This window comes from Cyprinodon variegatus, unplaced genomic scaffold (assembly GCF_000732505.1).
Source record: "Cyprinodon variegatus isolate N-32 unplaced genomic scaffold, C_variegatus-1.0 Scaffold1217, whole genome shotgun sequence".
Lineage (NCBI taxonomy): Eukaryota > Metazoa > Chordata > Actinopteri > Cyprinodontiformes > Cyprinodontidae > Cyprinodon > Cyprinodon variegatus.
The window spans coordinates 83,369-90,968 of record NW_015151670.1 but is presented as its reverse complement, the minus strand read 5'-3'; the positions used below and the strand labels follow the sequence as shown (position 1 = coordinate 90,968).

Below are 7,600 nucleotides of genomic sequence, written 5' to 3'. Positions count from 1 at the left end.
ATGGGAAGGTTTTACTGTGAGTTTACTTGTAGGTCCTGGCTGAGGAAAGGGGGGGGTGGGGTGGGTAGCTTCAAATATTGGCTCAGTTCAGTCCAAAACTGTGTGGGCTCTTGGAGAGATTTAGATTAGTCTAATGCAAACAAAAAGGAAATTTGATGGGCTTAAATCAATGAAGTTAACTTACAACCCACTATGGAGGCGTCCGTACACATTACACAATAACACGCTGTGATGCTGCCTCCTCAAAGGAGAGATTCTGTGCAATGGCGTAGAACAGCTGCTTATAAGGTGGAGGCTTCTGCTTTCTCACCAGCAGTGAAACTAGTAGGTGCGACAATACACTGATCATTAGCACTGACGGCAGGATAAAGGCAGAAGCTATGGCCAGCTAGCTTTCAGAAAGATTCACGTGGAACTTGTCTCTTAGGAAAGGAGCTGATCGGGTCCATTGGGTCCAGCTCATCGTTTTTAAAGGTTTATGACAGTTGGATTGTCTTGCTGGCATCACAGCTTTTCCTTCATTTGATTTGTCTCACAGTTGTGACATCTGGGGGTTTGGTCTGTTCGCAGTTGCGCAATCTGAGCTGGTTGTATCTTTTCAGCAGGAGCAGCAGCAGCACTGCATTCAGGGGACCTGCTTATCCCAGTCACAAAAGGGTGGTTGGTGCGTGACAGTCATTTAGTGTTCAGTCTTTATTCAGACGGATCATTTCAGCAATGTTTTATCTCAACAGTTGGAAAAAAATTGTATTGGTGATCAGTTTAAACTTAGAAAGAGATCGGTGCAATCTGGTGCAAGACTGAGAAACATGGGTGGACTGGGTATAGGTAGTCTATCAGCTATAATAAGTCTATTGTATTATTATAGATGTGGTTGTTTGGCCTAGCTCTCAGTCCCAAATAAAGATACTGACTTAATCTATGACAATAATCATGATGTTTCTGATTTTGTTTTATGTCGCCACTCTGCCAAGGAGTACAGTTAAAAATGTCTCTATTAGACTAAATCTGGTATTTACATTGATTCAACCTAAACAACTGAGTTAATAACATACATTGGTGCTGTTTTTAGATTAATCAAGAAACAAAACAATGGTGTGAATATGTTTTTTTTTTTCCTGAGAGAAATTTATAATCTATCAGGTTAGCCTGATATAATTCAATGTCTGTTAAACTCTTAATATTCAACCTGTCATTACTTTTATTGCATTTGCAATGTTTCACATTGAAATAGTTAGAGGGCCACAATCAAACCTTAAACCCAAATTATTGACTCAACTTGCACTAAAAAGCATGAATACAGACAGGGCTTTGTTGTTTTGTTAGATTGTTTTATTATTATTATTATTATTATTTATAACAAATCAATACATTGTACTCTGTTTCTTAAAAGAAAAGTTCTGGTCAAACATCAGACCAGAGTTAACCTAGTTTATCTAGTTTCAATGTAACCTGCTGAAGACATATAAGCAAACATTTATACATTTGTGTTTAAATTATCTGTTTCGAATGAGGAAAGAATCTAATAAATTCAATTTTTGCTCTCAGATCTTTTTTTCTAAATTAGCAATGAAGTTCATTAATTTTCTTTTACTTTTCCCCTCCTTTCCTGTAGCACCAGGTAATTCTGGTCCCTCTGACTCAGCCAAATCCCCTGATTACACTGGACATGGTGAGGCATATATTTTTCTAAGTATCTAGCAATGCAATATTTGATTGATTGAATAAGTCTGATCATCAGTAACTGATCTAAAATCCTCAAATATTTCAGCTGCAGATGATTCCACAGATGTTACATATTGTCTCGTTGAATTGAAAAACAATGACAAAAAGAGTAAGTTTCAAACACATTCAATGAGCAAGCTGAGAAAATAGCTATTTGTTCTCAACATTTATGTTTTTATTTTGCTAATTTTGTATGATCTTTACAGGTAGGCCTCATAACCCAGAGGACTGTACTGTTTACTCTCAAGTGAAAACAGAAGCAACAGGTACAGTCAGTCATTGTAGTGAAATGCTTTCTCATTTCATTACCATGTCAGTTCTTTAAAGGTCAACACAATGTTACAATCGTAGGATAACATCTTTTGTCATAAACCATCATAAGCTGATTGTTCAGACACAAAGTGGTTTGTGTATAAAATCTATGCCTTTTGGTCTGTTTTAACAAAAGGCCTCTTATTGTCTCTGTTGATGTAGATTGTAATCCAAAACACATACACTGTAAGGGAATATTTTTGGTTTTACAAATTTTTTTTCTCATATAGAAAAAAACAAAAGCATAATTGGATTAAGATTGAGTGTGTCTGCCAGCATACTAAATCCAGAAATCTCTTTAAAACTAGTTACGAGCAATGCGAATGTTTGCTGAGATGTGTTTCTGTTTTGAATTTACCCCAGTCTTTCAATTATCGGGCATTGTACCAATTTGCCAAAATACCTCAGAGATTTTTGCTTGCAAGTTTGAACTAACTATTAAATGTGATGAATATAGATACAACACTACCCACCATTGGTTAAAGGTTTGATTAATCTTTTCCAAAAAAAGTTAAAGAACAATCCACTGGACTTTATTTCCAAGTTTGAAGACGTTTCACTTCTCTGAAAAGGGGATCGTTGGGGGAATTGTTGGTCTGGCTGAACAGGCGATACATTCTTATCCCCTGTATGGGGGTTGCGATGATATTGATTCCTTCTCGCTATTATTGCAACCCCCACCCCCAACAATTTTTCCCTAACGACCCCCCTATTCAGCGACATAGAGAGGTAGAGGGTATTGCAGGCTAATTAAGAACCCAAACGACTGCCCATTCCTAAGCGGCAGACCTGTTCGTCCAGTTGAATTTGCATGTTTTCTAAGCCAAAACCAGGATTTGTTTTTGGTCCACTCTATAAAGCCTCGAACTCAACGCTATTTCTGACATTTTAAATTAAAAAAGCTTCCTGGATGGGAAGGGATACGTCTTCAAACTTGGAAACAAAGTCAAGTGGATTGTTTTTTTTAACTTTATTGGAATGACTATGACCTGTATGACTGAGAATCTTCTGCAGCATTTGATTAATCTGTTTGCATGTAGTAAGGATTACAGATGCATTTCCTTCTTCCACCAAATATGTGAATTTCTGTCAATTTCTGTCAGCATTATATTTTGCATATTTAATAGAGAAATAAACATAAATGGACTGAGCCTGATATTATGTTCATGTCACAAAAGCAAATCAGTTTGCATTTTACCGATCAGCTTTGTGCATGCAATCAGATTTGCTCTGTTTTTATAAAAACAAACCATTTAAAGGCCCAAAAGTGTAAAACAGTTTAAATAAGTTTTTACTCAAGCTTATCATACCATAACAATCCTTTGCCAGGCCCTTGCCTAGTTGAAATTATTATTTAAAACTGAAACAGGCAAAGAAATAAAAGTAAAAATGAGGTAGATAAAGGTGACACTTATATTTATTTCTTCATTATAATTTTTTTCTTAATTGTCCTCATGGTGATGTGGTTTATGTCTTTAATTGGAATGTGGGGAACCTAGGTGATGGCAAGAGGATCCAGTGTAAAAAGCTCTAAGCAAGTGATTAACGAAACAACAATAGGCCCGTAAGCAACATTATCTGGGGGGGCCCCATATGAAGTACAACACATGATAAAGGTTCACGATATGGCGACGGTTCCATAAATTGGCCGAGAAGATACAATAATGCAATTGTCAGTAAAACATGATTACACATCATACACTCAAAAATAGTGACTGTGCCCCTTGAGTGGAATCAGTGGTGACAGCGCACCACCAAATGTTACAGACATCCTAAGTACAAAAAATTAAATTCAGGGAGATGCTTATCAACACCGCCCGAAACGTGCCCCATACATACACACTTCGTCCTTCTTCACCTTCACCTGACATGGATATACTTTAATTTATTATCACAACAAGCCATGGGGCTAACTTGAGCTTTACAGCTCCCCTCCTAACCCACGCTCTCTCCATTCATCTCCTGATCGCAATCTTAACTCACTGTAGCGGCAGCAACGTCCACCTCTCCTCGTTTTTTTGGGGGGGAAGTTTTTCCCTTTTTTTTCCAGCAGCTCTTCTTTCCTTTTTCTTCTCTGGAATCCACTTAAGTACCTCTTTTTAGTATCCATCATCGCTAACCCATTGTATGTAACTGTTATGGTTTTAATCTACATTACCCATAATTCCAAGCCGTGGTGTAAAAAATAAATTACTCAAATACATTGCTCTTTTAAGATCTTTATTGCAGTTTGAAACATATTAAACTTGTGTATTTTTTACCAACCGTGTAATGAACTATACACAGTTATTAACATAGTAATTAAAAGTACCACTGTCTGCTTTGCTATTGGTGTGGCGTTTAAATGGCTCACCATCATCTTGAAATGTGGCTTGTGTTGTGTTCCGGTGCGGTCAGTCACTTCAGTATCAGGTGGGTTGAAGAGGAATTTTTTGCACCATTACATCTGCATCTGCAAATAGACGCTCTGGTCTACAATTGCATAGGGGGCCTACCAGGTGTCAGTGATGAGGCCCCTAAGAGGTCATGGGCCTGTAAGGCAACTACTGTCTCTGCTTAACGATATTTACGCCATTGTTTCACCCCTGATTATAGGAGCAGCTGAAAGAGCAGAAGCAATAACAGTTGTTCAAAGTGTTTTTAATACTGATTTGCCATTTCTACTATATGTAACAATCTGACATAATTCAACATAATATTCTTACACTAATAGAATAAATGATTACAAATGCTGCTTAAAGTTTAACACATATCATTTTTTCTCTACTAGAAAGGAGGAGCCCTGCAGCAGCAGATGCTTTATATTCTGAAATCAGTTCGGAATCACCACTGGATGATGTTGCTGCGTAAGCTGCGTGCTGTGTCCTTTTGATGGTTACCCCAAGATAATTTGAACCAAATATTCACCTTCTTCAACTTTGAAAACCATCAATATTTCATGTGCTTTTGTTTTTTATGAGACTAAGCATGCCTTTAAATGCAATATCAGGCATTTTTTTTTGTGTGTTGGTGTGTATATTTTGTTGTATAATTTGAAGTAGCTTCTTTTTGGGACTTCTGAATCTCTCTTTAATATTTTATATTGTTAGATTTAAAAGTATTATGTTATAACATGCAGTAACCAAACAAAAAAGTGAAATATTATATTTATAAGAGATTTTGCTCTCATTTAAATTTTCTGTTGTTTAGAACATGCCATTTAGATCAGTCTTTGAGCAGTGAGGTGCTTGCAATGCTTCTATTTGCTGGTCACATTAAATAGAGAATTAATTAAATTATACATATACATATTACTGTAACGTATTTAAAGATGCTTTAAAGATGAAAGACTATTGTTTTCATTTTTAATGTGCAATATGTGTCTCAAATAAAGTATACATGAATAGAATAGTATATATTATGTTAGATCAATGTTTACTGTAGATCATTTAAAATACAGGTAAAAGACATGAAGTAACTGATTTCCTTCGGTTTTTAATTGGAGGACCTTTTGTTGTCAGTCATCTCTGTGTGTGTAATGATATACCCCTTTCCCACAGGCCGAAAAACTTGTTTCTACCCAGGAGTAATTGGCTTTTAGTGGTAGTGGGAACAGATCCGTGATCCATGAAATTACTTGGCAAGCAACCCGGGTTAAAATCACCTTAGAGCGGCATACAGCTGGGACATCAGACGTGAGTGGTCCCACTAATTTACATGATACGATTGAGAGCAACGTATTGACATCTATACACGGTGACAAATGCGTCTGATGTAATAGGACAAGTCTGCTTAAATTTGATAAACATGAAGCAGCACTGGTAATAGGGATTCAGACAAATAAAAGAGGGAAACAACACAGCAGACTTGCTGTGCCTTGGTTTCCTTACATATTGCTCTCCATTGTTTACTTTCCTTATTTCTGTTGCACTGGTGAGAGCAACAATGCTAATCCAGACAAACAGTGACAATGGGTCAGAGGCCATGCAGAACATCTCTTTAATACTGCCTCCTCTTTGGTTGGGTTTGATGGCCTCAATGCTTAGAAAGAATAATATTGAAGGGGATCTCCAGTGTTTTTCATTAAAGGGCCTTACAACAGGACTAGTTAATTAATTCCATTTTACACCTACCATCCCCCACATGTTGACTGGCCTGCTGGAGTATGTGTAAACATAGAATTGGTTTACTTGTCAAGGCTCAGATCTAAAGGATCCAGTATTCAAGGCGGACAAACAGATTACTCAGAACATTTATTGAAAGCAGAACTGGGTGGGTCAGCGTCTAAGGCAGGAACCTCTGCGGGTGGAGACAGTAGATTAGTAACCATGTCTTTCTGGAGGTGGAAAATCATGAACAAGTGAGTCAGTCACTAACCTGATCTTAAACTTCAGTTTGAGACTGCCACCGTGGCACAGCAATCGCCGCACAGAGAGTTCCAGGCACTAATGTATCAGAGTTCTGAGGACAAGCAGGAGATCAGAACCTGGTAGATGGATGAAGGCAGGATGACCTAGAGGCTGGAGCCAAAGGCAATTTTGGTGACACGGTGGGTTGTCAGAGAAAGGATGTGAGAGATCAGGTGAGGTGCTGAAGGAGAATCCAGGACGGAGTGGGGGTCCAGATAGCTGCTTGTTTGTTTGCTGAGGTTAACCAACACAAGTTTCTCTATGACTTTGATGCAGGGGGATGTCAGGGCAACAGGTCTATAGTCACTGAGGACTGTTGGCTGAGTCTTTGGTACTGGAACAAGGCAGGAGGTCTTCCACATCACTGGAACTGTTTCTTGGGTCACGCTTAGGTTCAAGAGGTGCTGTAGAATTCCACAGAGCTGCTGTAGAATCCCACAGAGCTGCTCTGCACTGGCCTTCAGGACACTCGGGCTAACTCCATCTGCACTGGTGACTTATTACGATTCAGTCCCTCCAGAGAGGATGCTGAACCTGTTGAAAAATGGATTCAGTCCATTTGCTCAGCCCAGACTTCCATCTGTCTGGTAATCCTTCTTCTTGAAGCCTGTGACCTTCTTTATCCTTTACGACACATCTCTGCTTGTTTTCTTTTTTCTTGTTGAGCAGTTCCCTCAAATTGCTTTTGATCCATGATTTATTATTTGGAAGCATTTCACTGTTCTGGTAGGGTTGGTGTTATCTACACAGAAGTTTATGAAGTCAGTCACACACTCAGTCATTGCATTGATGTTCTCTCCATGTGGCTGACACAGTGCATCCCAGTCTGTAGCCTCAAAATATCCTTGCAGGGCTTCTTCAGCCTCCTGTGACCTACTTCTCTGAGTAATTTTATTGCAGGTTGTCTCTTATAAAGGGACTTATAATTTGAGCAATGAAAAACAAGATTGTGATTTGATTTCCCAAGAGGACATCTTACTTTGTAGATAAATGAGGCCTTGATATTTGCATAAAACAAGTCCAAAGTTTTGTTTCTCTGGTACACCAGCTGACAAACTGTTGGAACATTGGCAGTATAGCAGAGAGATAGGAGTGATTAAAATCACTAGTTATTACCACATATGCACTTGGCTGTTGAGTTTGGAGTTTAGCAACAATAAAACAGATTAACCTAC

At 38.3% G+C, this 7,600-nt stretch overlaps 1 long non-coding RNA gene across 1 annotated transcript; it reads left to right on the top strand.

Annotated features, from left to right (window-relative positions):
- Positions 1-1,617: 1,617 nt before the first annotated feature.
- On the top strand, positions 1,618-5,394 carry LOC107102210. Its single transcript, XR_001482118.1, has 4 exons — positions 1,618-1,672; positions 1,772-1,834; positions 1,932-1,991; positions 4,808-5,394. It is a non-coding gene; the product is annotated as an uncharacterized LOC107102210 (long non-coding RNA).
- The last annotated feature ends 2,206 nt before the right edge of the window (positions 5,395-7,600 follow it).